We start from the raw sequence: 10,266 nt of genomic DNA on the forward strand, positions 1-10,266 counted from the left end.
ATAGGGAATACAGGAGGGGGCTGAGCATGCACTCTTGTGGGGCCCCAGTGTTGAGGGTCAGCGAAGATGTTGTTTCTTACTTTCACCACCTGGGGGGCGGCCCGTCAGAAAGTCCAGTACCCAATTGCACAGGGCGGGTTTGAGACCCAGGGCCTCCAGCTTGATGATGAGCTTGGAGGGTACTATGGTGTTGAATACTGAGCTGTAGTCAATGAACAGCATTCTTACATAGGTATTCCTCTTGTCCAGATGGGATAGGGCATTGTCCAGTGCGATGGCGATTGCATTGTCTGTGGACCTGTATGCAAACTGAAGTGGGTCTAGGATGGCTGGTAAGGTGGAGGTGATATGATCCTTGACTAGTCTCTCAAAGCACTTCATGATGACATAAGTGAGTGCTACAGGGCGGTAGTCATTTAGTTCAGTTATCGTTGCTTTCTTGGGTACAGGAACAATGGTGGCCATCTTGAAGCATGTAGGGACAGCAGACTGGGATAGGGAGCGATTGAACATGTCCGTAAACACACCACCCAGCTAGTCTGCGCATGCTCTGAGGATGCGGCTAGGGATGCCGTCTGGGCCAGTAGCCTTGCGAGGGTTAACACATTTAAATGTTTTACTCACGTCGGCCACGGAGAATGGGAGGGGGGGTGCAGTCCTTGTTAGCGGGCCGCGACGGTGGCACTGTATTATCCTCAAAGCGGGCAAAGATGGTCTTTAGTTTGTCTGGAAGCGTGACGTTGGTGTCCGTGATGTGGCTGGTTCTTTTTGTAGTCCCGTGATTTCCTGTAGACCCTGCCACATACGTCTTGTGTCTGAGCCATTGAATTGCGACTCCACTTTGTCCCTGTACCGGCATTTCACTTGTTTGATTGCCTTGCGGAAGGAATTACTACACTGTTTATATTCAGCCATATTCCCAGACCTCTTTCCATGGTAGAATGCAGTGGTTCGCACTTTCAGTTTTGTGCGAATGCCGCCACCCATCCACGGTTTCTGGTTAGGGTAGGTTTTAATAGTCACAGTGGGTACAACATCTCCAATGCACTTCCTTATAAACTCACTCACCGAGTCAACGTATAGATCGATGTTGTTCTCTGAAGCTGACCGGAACATATCTCAGTCCACGTGATCAAAACAATCTTGAAGTGTGGATTCCAATTGGTCAGACCAGCGTTGAATGGTTCTAGTCACTGGTACATCCTGTTTGAGTTTCTACCTAGAAAACGGTAGGAACAAGATGGCGTCGTTGTCAGATATGCCGAAGGGAGGGTGGGGGAGGCCTTTGTATGCATCGCGGAAGTAATGCATACAAAGTAACATATTGTAGGTTGAATATTTCATTTTGCACAGTTTGTCCAGACTATGAGATTGGAGATGTACTCCAAGTGCATTGGAGATGTACTCCAAACTCAATGAATGTGTTTTACTGATATTTCTCCCAGGAAATGAACTGCCCAACAGTTTCCCAAATAATGTGGACAAGAGCATTATCTCTTGTGAAACAAAGCAAAGCTTTCACCTCTGTTTTCGGCAAGAGGACAGACTGTATGGTCCTCTGGGGATATCTTCAGAAAATGACCTTAATTGATCCATATTATGCACTTGTTCACTACTGCATTGGATTGGTGTAGGAATGGGCTAGAGGGAATTTCCTTTCAAATCCACGAAGGGAAGTGAACAAGTACACACAAAGGAGAAAGAACAGATTATTGAGACGCAACCATAGTAAATCAAAACAACCAGAGATGGAAGTCGACAGTTTAGGTGCAGTACAGATCTGCACAAGCGATGCCATGCCACAAAACACAAGGACCAATGATACCTGTATTATGGAAACCGATATTACCCCTTCAAATCGTTTTAAGTGGGGATTAAATGGCAACATGTATGTTTCTCATAGATACAGATATATTTTTCCACATAAACTTCATGTTCAAATCATCCTAAAGTGTCTAAAATGTATTGCGTAGCTCAATACTTTATGATGATTTGAATATTGGGGATATAATATTAGGGATTTTGAAAAAAAAGTTAGCATTTGGAGACAGTGCCAAGTAAACAAAAGCAAAGCATGGATTTCTGTCTTATGTTGTCCATAGATTGCTTACAGGGTAAGGAAATCAAGATGTCATTTAGTGGTAATTTGGGTTAACTATCCCAACACTAGGCAGTTCAGTCACCTCATGATCCAGCAATTACAAACCAGCACCTTGGACAGCTACCAGTCAGCTGTTCAGTGAGATTAGCTTTAGTGTTTCTAAAATGTGCCATGTTGGCGCAAGTGGGTAAGACACTTTAGGAGGGCGGTCACGTGTGTTTGTGAGGCAGAGTTTGGGTTCAAGCCTTGGTATGAGCCGAACTAGGGGGATGCTGCACTCGCTAAGGGACAGATCGAAATGTACTGGCTGGTACAACTCAAGGTGTCATAAAAAAAACGCACTCCCCTTCCCAACATTACAAATATTTTCACATGACCTTCTCCTTGTACTGTAAAATAAATGTAATATCCTCCCCCCTCATCGAATTAACTCAAAATAATGTTTTCAACCAAAAATAACTGTCGCAACCCTGTGTTTATAAAACATGGATTTCGACTTCAGCATGCTTTTGTGGCACAGTTGATGCCACGTGCTGCTACGGTCCAGAAGGTTGAGGATTTGCAGACCACCACAGACGAGCTCAGTCTCTCTGCCTGTTTCATTACACCACAATCGGTCGGCTGCAGACAATGATCAACTAAGGGGAAATCAGATTTTCAACATTTTGATGCCATATTTATAATTGTATAAAATATATGCAATTAATTTCCCACCAACAGGTTTCTGTGCCACTGCACCACACAACCAATAAAAAAAAGCATGCCGACCTCAGGCACTACCATGGTTTGCATTTTCAACACCACAATAAATAGACTATGTCAAGCTCAACAAACAGAAAATAAATCCCTCCCTGCCTTGTAGGCTGGCTTACCCAGTATCGAAGGCTTGGCTTGACAATCTCAGAATGTCAAACTGTTTAGTGTTTTGTAACCAATTACTCTTTCCGTTCATGAATTGGCCGCTGCACAGTTTGGATTGATTGATTTTATTTGTCATTTAAAAAAATAAATATATACACAATAAAGTCGGGGACTTATATACATTTTGGTCCCCTATTTTCTACATAAATACAATTACATAGACACAAAAAAATGTTTAACCTACAGATGAGTATGAGGAGGGAGTTTAAGTACAATTCTTACAAGCTTGTTTGGCAGGTAGCTTATACTTTAGATGCTTGGGGCTGCTAGTAAACCATGATGTATAGGCATCATCAAAGTGACACTAGACTAGTGCACTTGACAGAGTCTTTAGGGGGAATAGCTAGGTTTCCATCCAATTAGCGACAGATTTTCATGTGAATATTCTAAAATCTTCATAAAAACAATACACCATTGTTTAGGAAAATTTGGCACCGAACAACATGACAGGGAAGATTTTAATTTACCGGACAATCGAGAAATTTTAGGGACATCCATATGCATTCAGATCCGACCTTGGCCGGCCTGTCCCATCAATAAACAATGGATGTTGGCCAAATGAGCCACATTTACGTGTCCTTAAAAGCAAAAAATTACAAAAACACTATCCCTTGTGTTTCGATGTGTAGCATATGCAAAACTTTATAGCCTATCTTTTTTAGGCTACTTTCCTAAAATAATAATTGTCCACCTCACGGTTCAGCTGTCAGAGATTTAAGCACTAAATATATCAGGGCTTTGCATGCAAAGGCTTAGGTGTCCACTGTATGATTGATATATATATATATACACTGCTCAAAAAAATAAAGGGAACACTTAAACAACACAATGTAACTCCAAGTCAATCACACTTCTGTGAAATCAAACTGTCCACTAAGGAAGCAACACTGATTGACAATACATTTCACATGCTGTTGTGCAAATGGAATAGACAACAGGTGGAAATTATAGGCAATTAGCAAGACACCCCCAATAAAGGAGTGGTTCTGCAGGTGGTGACCACAGACCACTTCTCAGTTCCTATGCTTCCTGGCTGATGTTTTGGTCACTTTTGAATGCTGGCGGTGTTTTCACTCTAGTGGTAGCATGAGACAGAGTCTACAACCCACACAAGTGGCTCAGGTAGTGCAGCTCATCCAGGATGGCACATCAATGCGAGCTGTGGCAAGATGGTTTGCTGTGTCTGTCAGCGTAGTGTCCAGAGCATGGAGGCGCTAACAGGAGACAGGCCAGTACATCAGGAGATGTGGAGGAGGCCGTAGGAGGGCAACAACCCAGCAGCAGGACCGCTACCTCCGCCTTTGTGCAAGGAGGAGCAGGAGAAGCACTGCCAGAGCCCTGCAAAATGACCTCCAGCAGGCCACAAATGAGCATGTGTCTGCTCAAATGGTCAGAAACAGACTCCATGAGGGTGGTATGAGGGCCCGACGTCCACAGGTGGGGGTTGTGCTGACAGCCCAACACCGTGCAGGACGTTTGGCATTTGCCAGAGAACACCAAGATTGGCAAATTCGCCACTGGCGCCCTGTGCTCTTCACAGATGAAAGCAGGTTCACACTGAGCACGTGACAGACGTGACAGAGTCTGGAGACGCCGTGGAGAACATTCTGCTGCCTGCAATCCTCCAGCATGACCGGTTTGGCAGTGGGTCAGTCATGGTGTGGGGTGGCATTTCTTTGGGGGGCCGCACAGCCCTCCATGTGCTCGCTAGAGGTAGCCTGACTGCCATTAGGTACCGAGATGAGATCCTCAGACCCCTTGTGAGACCATATGCTGGTGCGATTGGCCCTGGGTTCCTCCTAATGCAAGACAATGCTAAACCTCATGTGGCTGGAGTGTGTCAGCAGTTCCTGCAAGAGGAAGGCATTGATGCTATGGACTGGCCCGCCCGTTCCCCAGACCTGAATCTAATTGAGCACATCTGGGACATCATGTCTCGCATCCACCAACGCCACATTGCACCACAGACTGTCCAGGAGTTGGCGGATGCTTTAGTCCAGGTCTGGGAGGAGATCCCTCAGGAGACCATCCGCCACCTCATCAGGAGCATGCCCAGGCATTGTAGGGAGGTCATACAGGCACGTGGAGGCCACACACACTACTGAGCCTCATTTTGACTTGTTTAAAGGACATTACATCAAAGTTGGATCAGCCTGTAGTGTGGTTTTCCACTTTAATTTTGAGTGTGACTCCAAATCCAGACCTCCATGGGTTGATAAATTGGATTTCCATTGATTATTTTTGTGTGATTTTGTTGTCAGCACATTCAACTATGTAAATAAAAAAGTATTTAATAAGATTATTTCATTCATTCAGATCTAGGATGTGTTATTTTAGTGTTCCCTTTATTTTTTTGAGCAGTATATATATATATATATATATAAAGGAAGGGAACATATGTCAACCCTAGAGAGAGAGAAATAGATGTACAGAAGGAGGCTAATTCGTACATTTTCTATCAGAATATTTTGCATAATGATAAGCAGTATATTGCTACCTTATAGGAGTAACTCTGGTAGGCCTGAAACAGTCTTCCTAACTTCTAACTTCAAGTTAAACTGTCAGAGTTAGTTGGAGCGCCGGGTGCACAACCTTCATATCATAGGCCAGCAGTAGATAAAGCTTAAGAATACCCACACCATACCTTCACAAACGTTTCTAAACTTTATTAAGGTAATATCAAAAGTAAGTCAAGCTATTGCTTATAGGGAGAATGTGAGCAGAAGTGTGAATGTAAACCAGGGAAAAACCGCACTACCATCCCCAAAGCAAAAAAAAAGTTTGACTCCCCTATTTTGGACAACCCCTCCCCCCACAAGCAGCGTGACGTCCTTTAAACTAAGAGCAATTAACCTGGTTATTTTATGTATTAGCTATATTAAATAACCTGAGGAAAAGTTGGGGCATTTATTCCCTGGGCTCAATGCTGAAAACCAGGTGTGCAACTTTCACTGGGGACGGGACATGTCATCCCCCCACATTCTGAAATTGCATTTTTAAGTCCCCCGCCAGCTGTATCATTGGAATGTGATACAAAACGAGGCCACGGTGTGCTTTATGACCATGGGGACGCCACTGAGCAGTCGGGTTGACTGTTTATCCAACTGTATAAAAAGAATAATTATGTTCCTCCCAATTCTAAAACCTAAGTTGTACCCCTGCTGAAAACACAGCGTTTTTGAAGTTCAGCAGGGAAAGTCTAACAAGTACAATGCCATCCCCTGGGTAGCATAATGGAATTCACTTGATATCAAAGGACTGTCAATCAACCACTAATGGACTTGGTTGTGCACGCTTTGTTCCAGTTGGCATCTCTTTAGCGCTGGAATACAACACAAGACTCGCTACTGTTTTTTTGGGGGGGTTGCAGTCACCACTTTCTGGCACAATAAAATAAAACAAAACAACCATAATGGGCACGGCTGCGCGGGCATCGGTCTGATCGGACCGATGTTAAATTGTTGAATTGAAAAACTGTAAATGAAAACAACACCTGAACAGACTAACACGGGTCTCCTTGTCTCGAATCATGTTTTTCGGTGTGGTCGAGCTGCCAGACTGCCACGGTGTTGCCTAGTACTGCGCCCAATGGGGCGAAACCCGGATTTTAATTTACAGCAGCAACAGCGAATCTTTCTTGGGCGCACATAGTGTGGAAAGTAGACTATTCAGCACAAATAAAAGGAATTGGGCACATATAATTGATATGAACACTGCTCCTTGCTGTCTAAATAGATGGTTTGTTTTAATCAAATACAAAACAGTGGTACCTGGTAAGGCTACTCTGTACCTTTTGTATACGAAAAGGAGAAGACCTTTGAGGTGGATGAATTTCACGCACTCATTTTACGCAAAGGTTTTATAGCATTGCCTACCTTCTCTCCCTTGGTGGAGCCCCTTCGGTAGTTGCCTGCACCTGCTGAGGAGTTCATGGTCTCTCGGTTGGTAGGCTACCTGAAAAACAGAGATATATGCAGAGCTATACAGCTGTTTCGTTCATAAACTACGTTCATCTCAACATGGCCACTCGAAAATGAAAACACAGCGCGAGTAGAAAAGTGTGAACGAGGCAAACTAACCGGAATCAATTGTCGCGCCAAACTAAGCAGAATCAGTCGTTCCCTCGAATTTCCTCTTCAGTGTGGTATCATTTAGTGATGTTAATCAAACGTGTAGTAGGCCTAGTTATTATGTTAGAGTAAATAAAACATATTCTTAACTTTGTAGTCCACGTTTCACAAACTGCTCATTCAGTAGCATTCATTCCAAGTCCATACTGGTCTTTGGCGCTCGAGCCTCCTACGCCAGTGATTTCCGAAAAACAAAGCGCACGTGTCTCCAAAGGCTGTGTGTGAATCACTTGCAAAGTGTTTGTTTTTCCAGAATGGTTATTGCAAGGCTTTAAAACATGTTTTTGCTCCTCCACCCCTCAGAAAGCTACACAGGTAAACATGTCAACGAGTTTCTTTAGTGTAGCCTGAAGCACACTCATGGAATGGGGCAATACATACTGCAAAATACTTGTCTATCTAGACTGAGCAAAAATATAAACGAGACATGCAACAATTTCAACAATTTTACTGAGTTACAGTTAATATAAGGAAATCAGTCAATTGAAATAAATTAATTAGGCCCAAATCAATGGATTTCACATGACTGGGAATACAGATATGCATCTATTGGTCACAGATGCCTTAAAAAAAGGTAGGGGTGTGGATCAGAAAACCAGTCACTATCTGGTGTGATCACCATTTGCCTCATGCAGCAACACACGTCTTACATAGAGTTGATCAGGCTGTTTATTGTTGAATGTTGTCCCACTCCTCTTCAATGGCTGTGCGAAGTTTCTGGATATTGGCGGGAACTGGAACACCCTGTCATACATGTCTATCCAGAGCATCCCAAACATGCTCAATGGGTGACATGTCTGGGGAGTATGCAGGCCATGGAATAACTGGGACTTTTTCAGCTTCCAGGAATTGTGTACCATGGTAGAAATTCTATAGGAAGAGAGACTGCAGATTCTTTCAAACAACTTTATTATAAGATTAGCAAAAATTAAGCAATCAACAACCCCTCAAATGGTTCATGGTTGAAAAGCTCAACGAACAGAGCTGTCCCTCTCCTTTTATAGAAAGTACATCCTTTTGTCTTTGTGACAGTTAGCAGATGTGCAGAAACAGGCTCTGGGAACAAAGTTGTAAAAAGTAATTTAGCTCGTCTGTGTAGATCAAGATAGCTGATATCGCCACCATTCTCTGTTCCTCCCTGCACTTCCCACATAGCTAAATTCTTGCCGATCGTGAACACAGGAGGTCACATACTGCGGTCGCACCCAAGTGGCTCATAAATCTGTACACTCAGATTTATGACTAAGTCACATGGCAAGTTTGTATTAGTAAAAATACTAGCATATAATAATGGACAATTCTTTAAGTAAAAAACAGCATAGTATGACTAATTAAACAGTATAGTATGTAATGAATATCAGTTTCCTCCACAGTACAGATCCTTGAGACATTGGGCAGTGCATTATCATGCTGAAACATGAGGTGATGGCGGCGGATGAATGGCACGTCAATGGGCCTCAAGATCCCGTCACGGTGTCTCTGTGCATTCAAATTGCCATCAAAAAATTAAATTGTTCGTGTTGTCCGTAGCTTATGCCAGCCCATACCATAACCCCACCGCCACCATTGGGCACTTTGTTCACAACGTTGACATCAGAAAACCATTCGCCCACATGATGCCATACACGCTGTCTAACATCTGCCCAGTACAGTTGAAACCAGGATTCATCTGTGAAAAGGACACGTCTCCAGCATGCCAGTGGCCATAGAAGGTGAGCATTTGCCCACTGAAGTCCGTTACAACGCCGAACTGCAGTCAGGTCAAGAACCTGGTGAGGACGACGAGCATGCAGCTGAGCTTCCCAGAGACAGTTTCTGACAATTTGTGCAGAAATTCTTCGGTTTTGCAAACCCACACTTTCATCAGCTGTCCGGGTGGCTGTTCTCAGATGATCCTGCAGGTGAAGAAGCCGGATGTGGAGGTCCTCGGCTGGCATGTTTACATGTGGTCTGCGGTTGTGAGGCCGGTTGGATGTACTGCCAAATTGGAGGTGGCCTATGGTAGAGAAATAAACATTACATTCTCTGGCAACAGTTCTGGTGGACATTCCTGCAGTCAAAATGCCAATTACACATTCCCTCAAAACTTGGGACATCTGTGGCAGTGTGTTGTATGAAAAAACTGCACATTTTAGAGTGGCCTTTTATTGTCCCCAGCACAGGGTGCACCTGTGTATTGATCATGCTGTTTAATCAACTTCTTGATATGCCAGACCTGTCAGGTGGATGGGTTATCTTGGTAGAGGAGAAATGTTTCTGGGATCTTTTATTTCAGCTCATGAAACACTTTACTGTTGCATTTATATTTTTGTTCAGTGTAAGTACCACCTCTGTTTGCATATCTGACTGTTTTGGATTCCTTAGAGTCTGGAAATCTAGCCTACAAAGGGTTCACGTCGAGAGGCAATTGACAGGTTTGAAGTCAATTAGCATGAGAGCAGGGGAGATTAAAGTGTAACTTTTCCTGTTATAAGTAAGTATAACTTTTCCTGTTATAAGAAGGTAAAGTGTGACATAGGTGTAAGAGGTGCGTAACTGGCTGCAGGGAAGTCCGATGCAGGAGAGCAGAAATGGGTAACAACCGGAGCACTTTAATGAGGCACAACAAACTGTACCCAGAACAACAACATACGGGTTGAAGTAACCCGTCGCAAACCAGTCTGAAGTGCACATACACTTAACAACAAACAATTCCACACACAGACATGGGGTAATGAGAGGGTTATACGTCAAGTAATGAGGGAATGTAAACCATGTGTGTGGGAAAACAAGACAAAACAAATGGAAAATGAAAGGTGGATCGGCGATGGCTAGAAGACCGGTGACGTCGACCGCAGAACGCCGCCTGAACAAGGAGAGGGACCAACTTTGGCGGAAGTCGTGACAATAGAAGTGTCACAGCAGGGGGTTAAGTGTGAGACAAGCTGACTTCTAAACTTCCATAGGCTACGTTTGCTTAATTTAGTGGGAAAAAATTGTATGCAATTAGCCTACCCAAAGACACAGTTTAACCATGACAATTCCCCAATGCTGCTGTGGTAGGAAAAATATTAAGGAGGTCGCACGGAAAAGCTAGAGACCAGTGTGCATAGAGTAATGAGGAGGACATGGCAG

At 43.8% G+C, this 10,266-nt stretch overlaps 1 long non-coding RNA gene across 1 annotated transcript in view; it reads right to left on the reverse strand.

Moving 5' to 3' along the window:
• The window catches only part of LOC115157102 (uncharacterized), a 31,717-nt gene extending 24,304 nt beyond the window's left edge, over positions 1 to 7,413 (reverse strand). Inside the window, exons 1-2 of the long non-coding RNA XR_003868387.1 lie at positions 7,102 to 7,413; positions 6,898 to 6,976 (exon numbers count right to left, since the gene is read on the reverse strand). This is a non-coding gene — a long non-coding RNA (uncharacterized LOC115157102). The remainder of the gene's footprint in view (positions 1 to 6,897; positions 6,977 to 7,101) is intronic.
• Between the last annotated feature and the right edge of the window lie 2,853 nt (positions 7,414 to 10,266).

This window comes from Salmo trutta, chromosome 21, assembly GCF_901001165.1.
Source record: "Salmo trutta chromosome 21, fSalTru1.1, whole genome shotgun sequence".
Classification (NCBI taxonomy): domain Eukaryota; kingdom Metazoa; phylum Chordata; class Actinopteri; order Salmoniformes; family Salmonidae; genus Salmo; species Salmo trutta.